The following is an 18,433-nucleotide window of genomic DNA, read 5'->3' on the forward strand; positions in this document are numbered from 1 at the left end:
AAACTATGCCCTCATTTGTAAGGCTGTGCCCAGGGAACAGCACTGCTGGCTGTAGCCTGTTTGGGTGCCAGCCTTCAGGCCTGTCCATTCTGAAGTTTAGTTGTGACTGTTAGAAAGCACATCCTCCCTCTGTGTTTTATGTTTGTTGCTGTAAAAACACCAAACATGAAGTGGTTGTTTCTTTTTCTCTCTCTCTTTTTTTTTTCCCTTTTCTTTTTGGATTTTTTAAAACTACGTATCCACATTTACTGAATCAAAGACTTGAGATTATTCTAATCGGAAAAGGCTTTGAAAGTGCTTGGTATTTGCCTTGTCAGGGCTAAAGGAAGGTGCCACTGTGCTTGGGTCCCCATAACCCCTTCAAATCTGGAAGAGCCGGGTGTAAATTAGGCCTGTAGAGCCATACAAGCCATGGGGAAGGGCGGTTTCCATGGTTACTAATGGCCGTGTCATCCCCATAATGGGACATGCCACTGAAGCCCTTGGTGTTCTGCTTCCTAAGAGGTCAGTGCAAATCCAGGCCTGAAGCACAGCAGCTCGGTGGTGAGTTGAGAAATGGGGGCGGTGGCAGGGGGAGGGCTGCGGGAGGGAAAGGAAATATTACAAGGAGGAAGATACAGGGTTTGCCCAGGTAGGCTTCTCCAGAGGTCACTCAAAAGACCACAGAATGGGCCTCCCCAGTTATCTTTACAAAGGATAAAATAAATGTAAGAACCTCCCGAATGACTGATAAGGTCCCAAAGGCAGCCCTGGAAATTACCACACCTCTGTCTTAATGAACTTGGACAACTTTGGCCAACCACGTCGCTCATTAACTCATTGATTCAGTAATAAAATGAGGCAGCTGACAAATAAATGAAATTCTCTAGAAACCTTGTTTTGGCCAGTTCCATCCGCTGTTAAAAGAGCACTTTAACGAGCAGTCAGTCCCAGAATGCCATCATTCTCCATTCTCCTTTTTCCTCCCACCTGGAGGAGGAAATGCCTGTGTGTCAAAGGTGCGGGCGCAGCCCAAAGGGGAGGGCACGAGTGAAAGGAGGGGGATAGAAGTGCACTGAGGCCACAATGACAGCAACCTCCCACCTCTACCTAGCCACCTCTGGCCATTTTCCCACCTCGGAAGAACCTACCAGTCTAGCCCATACCTCCCTCATTAAAATGAGGGAGTGATTTTTTGTTTGTTTGTTTTTGGTCCACATGAAAGCTCCTTGCTTGCCCCATCTTTTTTGTTTGTTTGTTTGTTTGAGACAGAGTCTTACTCTGTTGCCCAGGCTGGAGTGCAATGGCACGATCTCAGCTCACTGCAACCTCCACCTTCTAGGTTCAAGAGATTCTCCTGTGTCAGCCTCCCAAGTAGCTGGGATTACAGGCATGTGCCACCCCACCCAGCTAATTTTTGTATTTTTGGTAGAGACAGGGTTTCACCATGTTGGTCAGGCTGGTCTCAAACTCCTGACCTCAGATGATCCACCCGCCTTGGCCGCCCAAAGTGCTGAGATTACAGGCGTGAGCACCCACGCCGGGCCTCCCATCTTCTATCCTTGATCTTTTCCCGTCCATGACACTTGTCTACATGATTGCTTTTTCCTCCCACCCCAGAGAGGACAATAGGATTCAGTTCCATTCAACAGTACCTTCTGAGCGCCTACTGTGTGCCTGCTGCTACTCCAGGTGCTAGAAACAGTGCCATGAGAGAGACAGACATCACAGTATCCATTCACATGGAGCTCGGGCAGGCCAAGAAGAGAGGAAATCGCACTTTCCTTTACTCATCACTGTGATGTGTGTTACAATGGGGAAGGGCACAGCTCTGTGTGGGGGCTTAGAGGAGGAACACCCAGGTCGGGGGTTAGGGAGCTTCTTGGAGAAAGGGACATCCGACTCATGGGATGAGAAGGAGTTAGCCAGGTGCACAGACAAGGGAAAGAAGGGTCCAAATGGAAGAAGCAGCATGGCCAAGGTCCAGAGACAAGAAAAGGAATGGCACTAGTGAGAAACCAAAAGAGGTTGGGCATAGCCAAAAGGTAGAGCTTGGGTTCGGTAAAGGATAAGAGGAGGCAAACTGAAAGCAAACTCAACGGTTTCCCATAACAGGCAAATCTATTCTGAACAAGTTGTGTTTGCTGAATTTGAATAGAAAGATGCTTAGTGTCTCTGTATCCCAAGGTAAGCTCAGATGGCACTTCCAGGGCCCCATGGCTGAGCAGGAGGTTGTCTAGGGGCAGCAGTTCTCCAGAGGCCCCTGAGGCCCCCGTCCCCATCTCTCCTCTCCCAAGCTATACCACCACCACCAGCTGAAAATGCTCATGGGGGTGGGATGTTACCCTGGCTGATGCCCCAGTGGCCCAAAGAAGACAGTAATGAGGGAGGGAATGTTAAAATCATACAGAAAACCTTTGGGGAGGAAGGATGGAGTGATGAACGAAGGCCACCTGAATAGCAGAGGTCGAGGTTGGTGCTCTGCTCTTACTTAATTCTCCTCGGGAGGTAGCTTCTCTATAGTTTTATAAACCCAGAAACAGACTCAGAAACCAAAGAACTTACCCACATTCATCCAGCCAACACATGAGTTTGTCTCCAGAGTCCTCACTCTTCCTCCTGCCATCTTTACCTTGTTATTTCTGACAGAAATTCTCCATTTCTAGTTGATACCTCCCTTCTCAGGACAGGGACTAGCTGTGTCCAGAAAAAAAAAAAAAAAAAAGGAGCATACAGGAACCCCACTTCATGTTTCATTATGGTAAATGCCCCAACCGTGAGCTAGAAAACATCCCTAAACAGGATGCTAAGATCTGTTCCACACGTGGCAACATCAGATATCCCTGATGGCTCCCTGATATTTTGGAGGTCCATTGTTTTGTTTTGTTTTGAGACAGAGTCTTCCTCTATGGCCCAGGCTGGAGTCCAGTGGTGCCATCTTGGCTCACTGCAACCTCCGCCTCCCAGGTTCAAGCAATTCTCTTGGCCTCAGCCTTCCAAGTAGCTGGAACTACAGGTGCGTGCCACCATACCCAGCTAATTTTTGTCTTTTTTTTTTTTTTAGTAGAGATGGGGTTTCACTGTTGGCCAGGCTGGTCTCAAACTCCTGACCTCAGGTGATCCACCAGCCTCAGCCTCCCAAAGAGCTGGGATGACAGGCGTGAGCCACCACGCCCCACCATTGGAGGTCCATTGTATTGAGAAAGGGGCTGCCGTCTGCACTAGGGGTGGCATTGAAGGTTCTCCCACATCCTGGACAGAGGCACTCCTTAAAGGATTCTTTCAATTTAAAGGGAAAAGATATCTCTCCAAATTACTTCACAGTTTTCGTGAACCAAACACATGAGTCTCTTGAATTCATAAATATTCAGTGATGTCCCTATTTAAGTACTTATTTATTTAGGAACCTGCAGTTCAGTTCAGTTATGACACATAATAATCCTGAAATAATTCATGGTTTTGACTTTATAAAAGGTGTTATGTGATGCGCAAGAGGGTGAAGGGGGAGGAACTTGAGCAAGCAGCTGAGAGCTGGCTCTAGGACTAGATTTCCTCTGTAGGCGTTAAGCATTTCCTGCAACCAAATCTCTCTAAACTCTGCAAGGCTTAGGACAGCATTTGACTCAGTCCAGACTCACCTTGGCCCTGAGGTTAGGCACAAAGATAAGGAGTACTTCCCAGCCTTTGAATTGTGTTGTCTCGATTCAGTCCCTGTGTCTGAAGAATCTTTGAGTCATTCCATTGAGGGACGTGTCCTAGGAAAAGGCTGAAAATTAAGTTTGTTTTTTCGGAAAAATGAGTCAACGTACTTGAGCAAGACATTGTCAGACATCAACCTTGATGTTTGGTCAAACGGAATATTCCGTTACTATTGCTAGTGAGAGTACCCATTGACTGACACCCACTGTGTGTTCAGTTGCCTTCTAAGCATGTCTACTAAGTCATTTCAACTTCATGCCCACCCTGTGAGGTAGGTACAGGCTTTTCCCCATTTTACAGAGGGCAAAACTGAGGGTCAGAGAAAATGAGTGACTTGCCCTGTGTTCCTCAGCCAACAGCTGGAAGACCTTGGAAGCTACCTCTCAACTGTCAGGCCAGTGCCTGACGCCAGCCACTTTGGCCCTGCCCTCTCCAACAGTGGCACCCACCACCACAGCCCGGAACAAACAGAGTGTGGTCATTTCTTGATTTTGTATGGGAGTGGAAACTAATCCACAATGTATTCTTTCAGCAAGAACTTTAGAGAGCCCTCTTTGTGCCAGGCACTGTGCTAGTCTGTGTAGATTTGCCAGAATGACCAAGACACAGCCCCTACCTAATCTCAGTTAATAAAGGTGAGAAATGGACATAGAAACACCAGTTTCCTGAGAGCAGTGCACACAGAAACCGGAGGAACTAGGAGGAGAGGTGGCTTTTCCAACATGTTGTCTGATTCAGAACCTTCCCAGCAACCCACATGTGCAAGCCGCCTTCCCATTTATTTTAAACAAAGAATTCTGAGGCTCAGGAACTGCCAGAGTTCACTCAGCCAGTGTCTAAAATTGATTCCAAAGCTCCAGCCACCACCTTCGCTGCCTCCCAATTTCTGTCAGCAATTTCCAACTCCTGATGATTAGGGATGGCTTTGGAGAAGAGAAAAAAAATTGTGAAATGCCAGAAAGATATTTTCCATGGTTCAGCTTGGTTAAAATGTTTAAGGCTGTTAAGCATTGCATTCTGGTTACAATTTAAGATCCAGAAGAGGTATGCCCTCACACTCTTTTCAGATTAGCTGTCCAAATGCAGATGTTTGAATTAATTAATTAATCAATGAGTGAATGAATGAAAATATTGTTGTCATCTGTTTCCCTCTCTCCTGTACCAGACCCTTACGGGCAAGGACCATATTCCCTTAATCTCTGAATCCCTAGTTTAGATTCTGAGCAGATGCTGAATAACGGTTCATTGAACCAACCAGAGAATTTTAAAAGATAGTTGGGATCTGGTGTTTCAGTCCTTTTGCTTGTCCTCATTTTTTTCCATCACTCATTAACCCCAGTGGTTGACAGCAGCAAGAGGAGTTGGGTACAGTTTGCTTCCCGTGTGTGGGGAAAGGTCTGTTGGAGAATCTGTCACCAGATACTTACTGGTGATGCTTCTCAGGGACTGCCCGTTAGTCTGGCTTCCCTCATGCCTAATGGGGAGTTAACTGATACCACTTCCATTTACTTAATTCTGGAGCTTCTCATCCTAGGAATTCTCACTGTGCTTTGGGCAGCTCGTGGAGGCTTAGCCACCATGAAATCCAGCCCTCTCATTTTCAGAGGAAGAATGTAGGCCCCAAGGAGGTGAAGTCACTAACCCACAGACATTCCTAATAAGTGACTTGGTTCATTCATCCATCAAATATTTGTGGAATGTCTGCTGTGTGCCGGGCTCTGGAAGGCAGTGTGCCCAGCATGTCCCTGCCCTCATGGAGCCCTTGGTCTAATGGGAAATGAAGTTTTAACCAGTCTTTAATCAAACACAAAGGAAAGTTGCTACACTGACATGTTCTTTGATGCCGTTGGAGTATAGAATACAGGAATTTGAGGATTTAAATAGCGGATTGAAGGTTTAGGGAACACTTCCTAAAGAGGTAATGGGGCCAGGCACAGTGGCTCATGCCTGTAATCCCAGCACTTTGGGTAGCCAAGTCAGGCAGATCACCTGAGGTCAAGAGTTCAAACAAACCTGGCCAACATCATGAAACCCCATCTCTGCTACAAATACAAAAATTAGCTGAGTATAGTGGTGCATGCCTATAGTCCCTGCCACTTGTGGGTCTAAGGCAGGAGAATCACTTGAACCCAGGAGGTGGAGGTTACAGTGAGCCAAGATCGTGCCACAGCACTCCAACTTGGGCCACAGAGCAAGACTCTGTCTCAAAAATAAATAAATAAATTCATAAATAAATAATAAGAAGAAATAATGGATGAATTGAAAACCAAAGCATTAGACCAACATGCAGGAGCATGCTGGGCAGAGGGGAGGGGAAGAACATTCCAGACAGAAGAACTGACATACTCAAGGGGAACTGAAAGGTGGCCATGGTGGGCATGACTTGCCTGGGTTCACACCTCAAGAAACTAGAGAAACAAGAGCAAACCAAACCCAAACCCAGCGGAAGAAAAGAAATAACAAAGATCAGAGCAGAACCAAATGAAATTTAAAAAAACACACAAAAGATAACTGAAACAAAATCTTTGAAAAGATAAACAGAATCAATAAACCACTTGTGAGATTAACCAAACAAAAAAGAGAAGAGAGAAGATCCAAACAAAGCTCAATTAGAAACAAAATGGGAGATATTACAACCAATACCACAGAAATATAAAAGTTCATTCAAGGCTACTATGAACACCTTTATGAGCACAAACTACAAAAGCTAGAGGAGATAAATAATCCTGGAAATATACAACGTTCAGAAAATATCTGTTAAGTCCATTTGTTCTAGGGTATAGTTTGCGTCTGTTGTTTCTTTGTTGGCTTTCTGTCTTGATGACCTGTCTAGTACTGTCAGTGTAGTGTTGAAGTCCCCACTATTATTGTGTTGCTGTCTATCTCATTTCTTAGATCTAGTAGTAATTGTTTTATAAATTTGGGAGCTCTAGTACTAGGTGCATATACATTTAGGATTGTAATATTTTCATATTGAACTAATTCTTTTACCATATAATGTCCCTCTTTGTCTTTTTAAACTGTTGTTGCTTTAAAGTCTGTTTTGTCTGCTATAAGAATAGCTAGTCCTGCTCACTTTTGGTTTCCATTTGAATGGAATATCTTTTTCCGCTCCTTACCTTAAATTTATGTGAGTCCTTATGTGTTAGGTGAGTCTCTTGAAGACAGCAGATACTTGGTTGGTAGATTTTTATACGTTCTAGCATTCAGTGTATTTTAAACGGAGCCTTTAGGCCATTTACATTCAATGTTAGTATTGAGATATGAGGTACTGTTCTATTCACGTTCTAATTGTTGCCTGAATACCTTGGGGTTTTTTTTCACTGTGTTACTGTTTCATAGGTCCTATGAAATTTATGCTTTAAGAAGGTTCTATTTTAGTGTATTTTGAGGTTTTAAGATTTAGGACTCCTTTTAGCATTTCTTGTAGTGCTGGTTTGGTAGTGGCAAGTTCTCTTAGCATTTGTTTGTCTGAAAAAGACTTTATATCTCCTTCATTTATGAAACTTAGTTTCACTGGATACAAAATTCTTGACTGGTAATTATTTTTTTTAAGGAGGCTAAAGATAGGATCCCAATCACTTCTGGCTTGCCGGATTTCTGCTGATAAATCTGCTGTTAATCTGATAGATTTTCCTTTATAGGTTACCTGATGCTTTTGCCTCATAACTCTTATGATTCTTTCCTTCATCTTGACTTTAGATAACCTGATGACCATGTGCCTAGGTGATGATCTTTTTGCAATCAATTTCCTGCGTGTTCTTTGAGTTTTTTATATTTGGATATCTACATCTCTAGCGAGACCAGGGAAGTTTTCCTTGATTATTCCCTCAAATAAATTTTCTAGACTTTAAGGTTTCTCTTCTTCCTCAGAAACACCAATATTCTTATGTTTGGTCATTTCACATAATCCCAAATTTATTGGAGGCTTTGTTCGTTTTTTAAAATTAGTTTTTTTCTTTGTCAGGTTGGGTTAATTCAAAAGCCTTGTCTTCAAGATCTGAAGCTATTTTTTCTACTTGTTTGATTCTGTTGTTAAAACTTTCTAGTGTATTTTGCATTTCTCTAAATGTGTCTTTCATTTCCAGATGTTGTGATTGTCTTTTCTTTTTGATATCTATTTCTCTAGAGACTTTTCATCCATATCCTATATTGTTGTTTTAATGTCTTTAAATTGGTTTTCACTTTTTCCTGGTGCCTCCTTGAGTGGCTTAATAATCAGCCTTCTGAATTCTTTTTCTGGCAATTCAGATTTCATCTTGGTTTGAGTCCATTGCTAGAGAGCTAGTGTGATCTTATGGGAGTGTTTTAGAACTTGTTTTATCATATTGCCAGAATTACTTTTCTGGTTCCTTCTCATTTGGATAGACTGTTTTCATGGAAACATCTGGAACTCAAAGGCTGCTGTTCAGGTTCTTTTGTCCCATGGGGTGATCCCTTGATGTGGTGCTCTCCCCCTTTCTTTCTGGCTTCCTGAGCACTAGACTGTAGTAGTTGTTATTGCCCATCTGGGTCTTGCCACCCAGTGGGGCTACTGAGCTCCAGGCTCATGCTGGGGAATGTCTATAAAGAGTCCTGTGATGTGATCCATCTTCAGGTCTCCCAGCCTTGGATACCAGCACCTGCTCCAGTGGAGGTGGCATGGGAATGAAGTGGACTCTGTGGGAGTCCTTGTTTGTAGCTTTGTTTAGTGCACTGGTTTTCTTGAATGCTGGTTACACTAGCAGTGAAATTGCCACATGGACAGACTCAGGACCTCTGGTTAGCCAGGGTATTGCAGGCAGTGGCATTAACTGTTGTTTGCCCCTTTAAAGCAGGGTTGTTCTGTTATGAGTTGCTGTAATGGCTTGAGTTGGTTGGCCTCCAGCCAGGAGGTGGTGCTTTCAGGGGAGTGCCAGCTGCAGTAGTAGAAGGGGATATAATCCTGCCCTACATTGACCAGAATGAGTACTTGGGTTTCTCAGGCGATGGGCAGGGCCATAGAGTTTCCAAAAGATTATGTCTTTTGTCTTCAGCTACCAGGGCAGGTAGAGACAAACCATCAGGTGGGGGCAAGGTTAGGCGAGTCTGAGCTCAGACTCTCCTTGGGCAGGGCTTCACGTTAGTTTCTTTATTTAGGGCTGATGAGAAGGCAGTGCAGAAAGGTAGCTCATGCAAGTCTTTGAGGTAAAAAGTGGTGGAGCTGGAATTCAAGCCCACCGACACATGTAAGCACTTTGGGGACTCTGCCCAGTGAGTTTAAAATACAATTCCATTTGCTCTGATTCTATTAAATTCCCATGGCCAATATGCACTGATAGGTCAGGAGCAGGCAAGGCATTCCTACTGCCTTTGAGCCTCCCTGCAAGCAGCTTGGGGAATATATACCTGGCCTGTGGGTCTCAGCAAGTTCCCCAACCCTAGAGGCCCTTCAAACCACTGCAGGGAAGGAGAGCTTTGGCGGGATGTGGCCAAAACCGACCCAAGTCTAGTGTACGGACAATTTGAGATGGCACAGAGTTTTGTCATCCACTGGGAAGTTGCTTAATCTTCCTCCATGCCAACACATTTTCCCTTTTTCAATTCTAGTTAAAAATCAGACTGTGCCCCCTACCCTCAATAAAAGAAATGAAAGTTTGAACTCAAATATTATGAAGCAGGCTGGGCACGGTGGCTCATGCCTGTAATCACAGCACTTTGGGAGGCCAAGGCAGGTGGATCACCTGAGGTCACAAGTTCAAGACCAGCCTGGCCAACATGGTGAAACCTCATCTCTTCTAAAAATACAAAAATTAGCCAGGCATGGTGGTAAGTACCTGTAATCCCAGCTACTTGGGAGACTGAGGCAGGAGAATCACTTGAACCTGGGAGGTGGAGTTTGCAGTGAGCCAAGATCGCACCAATGCACTCCAGCCTGGGTGGCAGGAGCGAGACTCTGTCTTGGGGGAAAAAAAAGGAATATTATGGAGCAGACCAGATGCAGTGGCTCATGCCTGTAATCCCAGCACTTTGGGAGGCCAAGCCAGGTGGATCACTTGAGGCCAGGAGTTCGAGATCAGCCTGGCCAACATGGTAAAATCCCATCTCTACTAAAAATACGAAAATTAGAGCCGGGTGTGGTGGCACACACCTGTAGTTCCAGCCATTCGGGAGACTGAGGCATGAGAATCGCTTGAGCCCGGGAGGTAGAGGTTGCAGTGATCATGCCACTGCACTCCAGCCTGGGCGACAGAGCAAGACTCTGTCTCAAAAAGAAAGGCAAGGAGAGGAGAGGGGAGGGGAGGAGACAGGAGGGGAGCGTGGGAGAAGGGGAGGGGAAGGGAAGGGAAGGGGAAGGGGAAGGGGAAGGAGAAAGGGAAGGGGAAGAGGAGGGAAGATTACAGAGCCCTGTAGAAGTGGAAGGGGAGGGGAAGGGAGAAGGGGAGGAGAGAAGGGAGGGGAGGGGAGGGGAGGGGAGAGGGGAACGGAGGGGAAGGGAAGGGGAGGGGAAGGAAAGGGAAGGAGAAGGGGAAGGGAAGGGGAAGGGAACAGAAAAGGAAGGGAAGATTACAGAGCAGTATATAAGTGGAAGGGGAGGGGAAAAGGGGAGAGAAGGGGGAGGGGAAGGGAAGGGGAGGGAGGGGGAGGGGAGGGGAAGGTGAGGGAGGAGGAGGGGAGGGGAAGGGAAGGGGAAGGGGAAGGGAAGATTACCGAGTGGTATAGAAGTAGAAGGGAAGGAAAGACGGGGGAGGGGAGGGGAGGGGAGGAAATATTACAGAGTGGTATAGAAGTAGACAATGGAGTAATGTTGACCAGGGATGGGGCAGGAGGATGTGGGGAATTTTTGTACAATGGGTGTAAAGTTGCAGTTATACAGATGAGTAACTTCTGGAGATATGCTGTACAACATAGTGCCTGTAGTTAACAGTAAGATATTTACTTCAAAATGTGTTCAGAGGGCAGATCTCATGTTGGGTCCTTACCTCCCCATCCCCCCCCAAAATAATAGACACAAGTAAACTTTGGGAGGTGCTTTATGTTTGTTACTGGATTGTAGTGACAGTAACATGAGTGTATGCATGTGCCTAAACTCACCAAATTACATCCATTATGTGCAGTTTTCTACAAACCAGTTATACCTCAACAAAGCTAGGGCAAAGAGGGAAAAAAATGCAACCAGAAAGAAAAGACGTTACCTACGGAGAAACTACAATTAAACTGGCAAGTTTGTCCGTAACAAAAATGAAGCCAGATGACAATGGAACAAAATGTTTAGCAGGTAACAGGCACTCGGCAAATGAGCAATAAACCTTGCTACACCTCTCAAAGAAAATATTATGGAGAAATAATAAATCACTCTCCCGGTGTTTGTTTTCCTTTCTCATGGAGTGCAGTATTATTCACTCCCAAGTCCCTAGGGCCCTAGGGAAAGTTCTCCTGGGAACATTAAAGAGAAACAGAAACAGAAAGCTGTCACATGGGAAAACAATTCTGTTTTTGTTTCTTCAATGAGGAAAGTAACAGAGAAGCAGATTTTGCTAAAGAATTAGTATTTCTTAACATTCCAAGTTTTCGCCAAGACAGAAAGGGAGGGTGAGAGGCGGTGGGTTCCCATTCTGGGACGTGTTCACCAACAGACTGGCCATCGCGTGGTAGAAATGTCCCAGGGGGCCATAAGGAAATGCCTGCCCAATGGCCTTGCAGCGTCCTCCAGGGCTCTGAGTCGCACTCTAGGATGGGGCATTGGTCTTTTGCAGGGTGACTGTCTCTGACCAGGTAATAGGACTCTGACAGAAGCCCAGGGGAGTTAGCAAGAGCCTCACAGCCCAAAGCACTGCAATGCTCTATAGAACAGCAATCCTGAAATGTGGACTTTGTCACCACCCTAGGAGGACAGCCTCCACCCACTCTACCGCACGTCTACCGAGGGCCTCGGGGAAGGACGTCCAAGGAAGACACCCCTGAAGAAGGGGCAGGCCCCTGTCTTCTGTTGCCAGCATCTTCCCAGTCTCCTTTTGAGGGTGATTCCAGCTCCCATAACCCAAATCCTGTCCACTGCTCAATACCCTGGAAAAGGTCAACAGAGAAAGTCCAAGTGGTTCTGAGGGGGTTCCCAGGGCCCATAGCCATCCATACACATCTGAGACCTCTGCGAAAACCACACAAAGTCAATTTGACTTTGTCTCCCTTTTCTCAGGCCATCCTTTTGGCCTTGCAGTCCGTGTGTGTGTGTTTATTTTAAGAGCTTTGCTCATCATTTGTTAAGGAATATATATGACTGGAGGGTTGTACATGTTTGTACATAAGAAGTTACACAAGGAATCATAGAAACACACTGCCGGATGGAGAACCACCTTAATGATGAGGTTTATCTAAAAAGCTGGAGTTTTTGCCAATCACTTGAAGAGAAGTGTTCAGTGTCATCTGTAATATGAGAGACAGAAGATGGTTAGACTCACATACACACAGGTGAGCTCACTTACACCTAAGGCCCCAACTAAATGCCTGGCCTTCCTCAGGAAAAGTGAAGCCATCTATCTTGAGCCCCTGTCAAGTACCAGGACCTGATTGCTTTGACCTGATTACAGGACCCTGTCTGTAACCCTGCCAGCAGCCCATGGGTTCTGTGCAGTGGAAGTGAGACTCTGGGAGGTTAAGTAACCAACCTCAGCATATAGTCAGGAAGTGGCAGATCCTGGATCCCAGCTTTCTCCATCTCCACAGCTCTTTCCACCCCATCCCTCAATCCTGTGCTGATCCAACGTACTTTAGCTGGGTTGGAAGGAAGAATATCAGTAGCTGTCTCCCCACCTTGGGCCTTGTCTCCTAGGATCTGTAAGCGTTCAGGTAGACATCCAACCAGTGGCAGCCTCCCTCCCAAAGGTTGCGGAAGTCCCCATTTGCTGGGGAAAACCCTGTTTCTTGGAAAGCACCAGCAGAGGCTGGCGGTGGGCTACTGTGCCCACCCAGGGAGTACATGTGGCTCTGCCTGGGATCAGCAATAAGGCTCGTGGTCCTCACTGGGTGTCCCAGCCTCCTACCTTTGAAGAGCCATCGTGCTGTCTTCAGTTGCCACCTAGCTCTGTGCATGGAGAGGCTGTGCATGACCTGGATGCAAAATAGGTACAGGGAGGAGCAATTAAGAATCAGGAGGCTCTGAAGTTGGACTGGCCAAGGTGGAATCCGGCTCCACCACTCACTGGTTACCCAATGTTAAGCACAACATTTAGTCTCTGTAAGCCTCCATTTCTTCACTGTGAAGTGGGTCTACCAATCACCTGCCAGTCACTGTAAGGAGTATATGAGATGAGCCATATTACCACTTAGCATGGGGCCCGGTGCCAGAAACTAGCTACTCTCACTGTTGGAGGGAAAGTCATGATCATTCTTGTTTTTGACCATGCCACTGAGCAGGCCATGGCCTGGGAGAAATCACTTTTCCTCCCAAGCTTCCTTTTTCTTTCCCCCCCTAGTGAAATGAGTGATCTTGACAGCGTCACCTATAAGATCCCTGCAGTGTTTACGACTTGGTGACTTTGGTTGGATCACTTTTAGGTAGTCGAGATCCTAAGGACACCCTGGAATCTGGTTTTGTTGCAGACTTTTATAAATTGGTTTCTTAACTCCAATATTCAGTCTTACTCCCAGGAGCATCTAGGGAATGTGGGTACGTTTAACACCCAGACGTTAGGCGTCAATGGCATTATCGATGATCAGCTGATGCCTCTGGCTGAGAAGTCCACTCTGCTTGCTGTTGGCTCCTGTACAAAAAAAAAAACACTTCTCAGGGTCTTCTCAGCCAGAGAAGTGGCCAAACAGCCTTCCCAGGAGGGAGGCAAAAAAAAAGGCCAGTGACTCCGGGAATCTACAGATCTGAAAAACTTCCAGCCCGTCATGGGATACTGTGTCCTCTACAGACCTGAGCCTTGGATCCCTTTCCCAGGATCTCTCGATCTTGGGAGGAGGCAAAAGTAATGATGAGACCTGTCCTCATTTCCTCAACCTACCACAAAGTATTGCAAACGGAATGACTCAAAACAATAGAAGTGTGTTGTTTCACAGTTCTGCAGGCCAGAAGACAAAAATCAGGGAGTCTGTGATGGTTGCTTCCTTCTGAGAGCTGTGCGGGAATCTGCTCTGTGCCCATCTCCCAGCTTCTAGTGTCTGCCGGCTGTCCTTTGCATTCCTTAGCTTGTGGATGTGTGAGCCCAATATCTGCCTCAGTCATCGCGTGACCTTCTTGTGTGTGAATCGTCACATCTCCCCTCTATGCACATCTGTCTCTGTGTCCAAATTTCCCCCTTCTGTAAGGACACTAGTCATGTTGGATTAGAGCCCACCATAATGGCCTCATTTTCACTTGATTTAACTATTACCTCTCTAAAGGCATTTCTAACAGGGTAACATTCTGAGGTACTGAGACTTAGGACTTCAATATATACTTTTGGGGGGACACCATTCCACCTATCACAAGGTCCTTGGACTATTTTCATTACTTCCAAGGGTATAAGAATTAAACATTTCTTCCTACTGATTCTTAATAATTCTATTTATTAAGTGCACAGACTCTAGGGATTACCTGGGTTTGAATCTTGGCTCTGCCACTTACTAGCTGTGTGATCTTGGGAAACCTATTAGGCCCCTACGTGTTCAGTTTCCTCAACTGTAAAATAGGAATAATAATAATATTTACACCTCTTAGAGTTCATATAAACATAAAATAAAAACACATTTACAATCCCTCATCTTATCCATCTTCTATATCCTACCACATTTGGAAAAGACTCCATCTAATAAAAACAGTAGAAGTATCTACAATACTTACCATGTGCCAGGTGCTAGTCCAAATACTGTTGTGTACATCAACTCATGGCACCATTGCAGCAACTTTCTAAGGTGGGTGCTAGCGTCATCCCTGTTATACAGAAGCAAAAACTAAGCCCTAGAGAGATCAAGTCATATAGGTACAGCCCTGCAGCCACTAAAGGGAGAAGTTAGGACCCAAATCCAGATTTGTCTGACTCCAGGGCCTTTTAGGAGCCACTGGGACTGGTTGACTGTCTAGGAATAATAAAAGGGTCTTGTAAGGATGAAAAGAATCACAGGCCACCACCTTCGCTTGCCCAGAAAGTCATTCTGTTTTCAAAGGCCTGATTCTGGAGGCTTTTCCTATAGTGGTGATCTGTGCTCAGAAAACACACTCGTTTCCTTGCAACAGGCCCCGTACGTGAAGGGCACGTGTCTCTCTTCCAGGCCCCAAGATGGCTTTGGAAGGCCCCCACCCCAACCCAGGAGAGCCAGGAAGAAGCAAACCATGATATCTTCCCCCCAGGGAACAATGGTCGTTTGCCTGACATCTTGACTCTGTGGTTTTGTGTCTTGTAGGGAAGTCAGTTAGAACTGCTGTGCTGATCAAGGGGATGCTCTGTCTTTGAAGAAAGAAGAAATGGTCCCTCCCCAGCCATGGGCCACCCTCGCCAGTGACTCCAAGTGGAACTGCTTAGCTTGTGTGTGCCTGGAGGGTGCAGAAGCCCAGCGACTCTCAGACGCACCTCCCAGAGGACCGGTGGGAATTGTTCATAGTGCCAAAGTCCTACTACTGCGTTTTCAATGGGTCCTTGTACATAGTTTGCTCCTCTGCCCTAGCCCTCACCTCTTGCTATACTGGAACTGATTTGTACAATATGGGAATTTTGTTACCTTTTTAATCAAGGGCAACTTCCTTTTCCAGCACTACCATTGTAAGGATTTTTTCAGGAGGGAGGGCTAACCACCTTGCTTTTCTCTTTTCTCCTTTTCTTTTTTTATTTTTGTTTTATTAATTTGGGGAAAGGGGTGTTAGTATTAGTGCCATGATATCTACTGGATTTTAAGTAGGGAGACTTTATTTTTAAAGGTAGGTTGAAATTTGGGAGATTTCTCGGCAGGAAGGGCTGAAATCCAGGCCTCTGTCTCAACCTGGAGAGAGGTGACGGACGACAGATCCTCCAAATCAAATTCCTTTCCAGTTCTTCCCCTGGCTGCCTTTTTGGGGGGTCCCTGCCTTACTCCCACAGAAGGCTTTATGAACTGCCAAGAGGGGATCTGGCTTCGCAAATTCTTGGCCTCTTGGGCCAGGCTGTATCCAGCCAGCCCTGGGAGAACTGGGTAGCAGGTGGCTGACTTCTTTAAGCACCTTTCTAAATACCAGCAGAAGAGGCTCCTGCCTCTGTTAGTATGATCAGTACTATTGTGACATTAAAACAACAACAATAAGATCTTCCTATCTGGAGGGTACAAAGGTGAATGGCTTTGGTTTTCATTTCTCTTCTTCACTGCCTTTTCTCGGTGTGGTATTTGACAAGATTTTAGCTCAAAGCCTCACCATGAATTGATTTTTTTTGTTTGTGTGTGTGTTTGTTTTGGGAAAATTTTAGATACCTGAGTGCACTTTTTTTCAGTTAGTCCTACCTTTTAAAAGAAGGAAAACCAAGAGACATATCTGGTGTACATGTTGCAATATGAATTCTGGTTGCAATCCCTCCCCCGTCCCACATTGCCCCCCATTTGAGTACACCGCACAAGTCAAATGCTAGGAAGTTTGAATAAAACCAATTTTTCTAACTTGTCGCTCATTTGTTGTAACTCAATAAAGCAAAGACTAAACATTTTTATAACCTTTTCCTCTACTTCGTCTTCTTTATTGTTGTCTGGCTCCCGAGGGCTTGGTGTAAGGGTTCTGACTTGAGTACCTCCGGTTTCAAATTCATAGGGTCACATTTCTCATTTACCATCTAGGAGGGATCTGACATCACAAACTGGACTTTAAAAGTGGGATATAGGCTTGGCGCGGTGGCTCACACTGTAATCCCAGCACTTTGGGAGGCCAAGGCGGGTGGATCACCTGAGGTCAGGAGTTCGAGACCAGCCTGGCCAATGTAGTGAAACCCTATTTCTACTAAAAATACAAAGATTAGCTGGGTGTGGTGGTGTGCACCTGTAGTTCCAGCTACTCAGGAGGCTGGAGAATCGCTTGAACCCAGGAGGCGGAGGTTGCAGTGAGCCAAGATGGCGCCACTGCACTCCAGCCTGGGCAACAAGAGCGAAACTTTGGCCCCTCCCTCCCTCCCAGAAAATAACCAGATGTAAGTGTTGTTGTAGGAATCTTCAGCAGATCTCTTTGACACAGAGAAGGAAGTTATAGGTCCCCCCTTCTCCAGGGTCTCTCAAATAGATTCATAAAATAGTCAAGAGAAGAGCTTCAGAGTGGGAGTGAAACGCCCCTCTGTGTGCAGGCTCGCCCTTGGGTGACCTGAGCTCAGTCACTCCCCCTCCCTGGGCTGCTGGCTAGTGGTAGCTGGGGCACTGCCATTTCTCTGAGAAGGTGGCTTTTAAGTATCTCTGCTCTGATGAGGTTTAAAGAGTCCCTCACTCTTCGCACTTGACACTCATCCAGACCAGTAGTTCTCAAACATGAGTGGGCACCAGCATCACCTGGAAGGTTGGGTAGAATGTCTGATGAGTATGTCAGGGCTGGGAACTGAGAATGTGCATTGCTAACAAGTTCCTCACCTTGGGAACTTCTGGTCTAGATGCTTCATTTTTACGGGAACTTACAGACTTTTGGCCAGTTTATCTAAACTTAGCATGTGTTTATTCTACAGATAAGGGGAAAGACCCACTTCCCAAAATACAGGAAACACTGAAAAGTTCAAGAATCAAAAGGGCCTGGCCTTCTCTGGGGGATGCCCTCAGTCTCCCATCCTGTGGGCTTCAATGACACCATCCCCATCTCTGCACATAGCCCTCACCACACAGCTCAGGATTCATTTGGTCAGCTTGTCAGTTCCCCCAAGCTGAGAGCAGGAGCCATAGATTCTCCATAACTTTATACCATCTCCAAAATCCCCATAGTTCTCTTTACCACTCAGCAAAGTTGCATGTAGACAGCTATTCAAAAATAAAAATAGGCCAGGTACAGTGGCTCACACCTGTAATCACAGCACTTTGGGAGGCTGAGGAGGACGAATCACTTGAGGTCAGGAGTTCGAGACCAGCCTGGCCAACATGGTGAACCCCATCTCTACTAAAAATACAAAAATCAGTTGGGTGTGGTGGTGGGTGCCTGTAATCCCAGCTACTCAGGCTGAGGCACGAGAATCACTTGAACCCAGGAAGCGTAGGTTGCAGTGAGCCAAGATCACTCCACAGCACTTCAGCCTAGGCAATAGAGCAAGACTCCATCTCAAAAATAAATAAATAAATAAAACCAAAGTAAAAATAATCGCTATCTTTTTTTTTTTTTTTTTTTTTTGAGACGGAGTCTCGCTTTGTCACTCAGGCTGGAGTGCAGTGGCGCGATCTCGGCTCACTGCAAGCTCCGCCTCCCAGGTTCACACTATTCTCCTGCCTCAGCCTCCCAAGTAGGTGGGACTACAGGCTCCCACTACCACGCCCGGCTAATTTTTTTTTTTTTTGTATTTTTAGTAGAGATGGGGTTTCACCGTGTTAGCCAAGATGGCCTCGATCTCCTGACCTCATGATCTACCCGTCTCAGCCTCCCAAAGTGCTGGGATTACAGGCGTGAGCCACCGCGCCCAGCCTGGCCTACATCTTCTTTTCTTTAAAAAAAGTTAAAAGTGGCTGTGGCTAACTCATCTCCCAGTTCCTGCCTGCACTGCCTTCCCTGCCTGTGCCCCGAGCACCTGGACCTTCCCCAGACCTTGTCACCCACATACTGTCTTGTCCTCCCTCCCATTAATGAACATTTCCAACACTCTCTCCCTGGACAGGTGGCTGCCTTCCCCTCCTGCCATTT

General features: G+C 46.0%; 1 protein-coding gene across 3 annotated transcripts in view; it reads left to right on the forward strand.

The window, feature by feature from the left end:
• Positions 1 to 16,295, forward strand: part of ZHX2 (zinc fingers and homeoboxes 2) — a 195,025-nt gene extending 178,730 nt beyond the window's left edge. For 2 of the 3 annotated variants that reach the window (XM_025394760.1, XM_025394759.1), the window contains one exon: positions 15,022 to 16,295. The gene's annotated coding sequence lies outside the window, so the exon portion shown is untranslated. The remainder of the gene's footprint in view (positions 1 to 15,021) is intronic. The other variant, XM_025394761.1, reaches the window with a different exon arrangement.
• The last annotated feature ends 2,138 nt before the right edge of the window (positions 16,296 to 18,433 follow it).

Source organism: Theropithecus gelada, chromosome 8 (assembly GCF_003255815.1).
Source record: "Theropithecus gelada isolate Dixy chromosome 8, Tgel_1.0, whole genome shotgun sequence".
Classification (NCBI taxonomy): domain Eukaryota; kingdom Metazoa; phylum Chordata; class Mammalia; order Primates; family Cercopithecidae; genus Theropithecus; species Theropithecus gelada.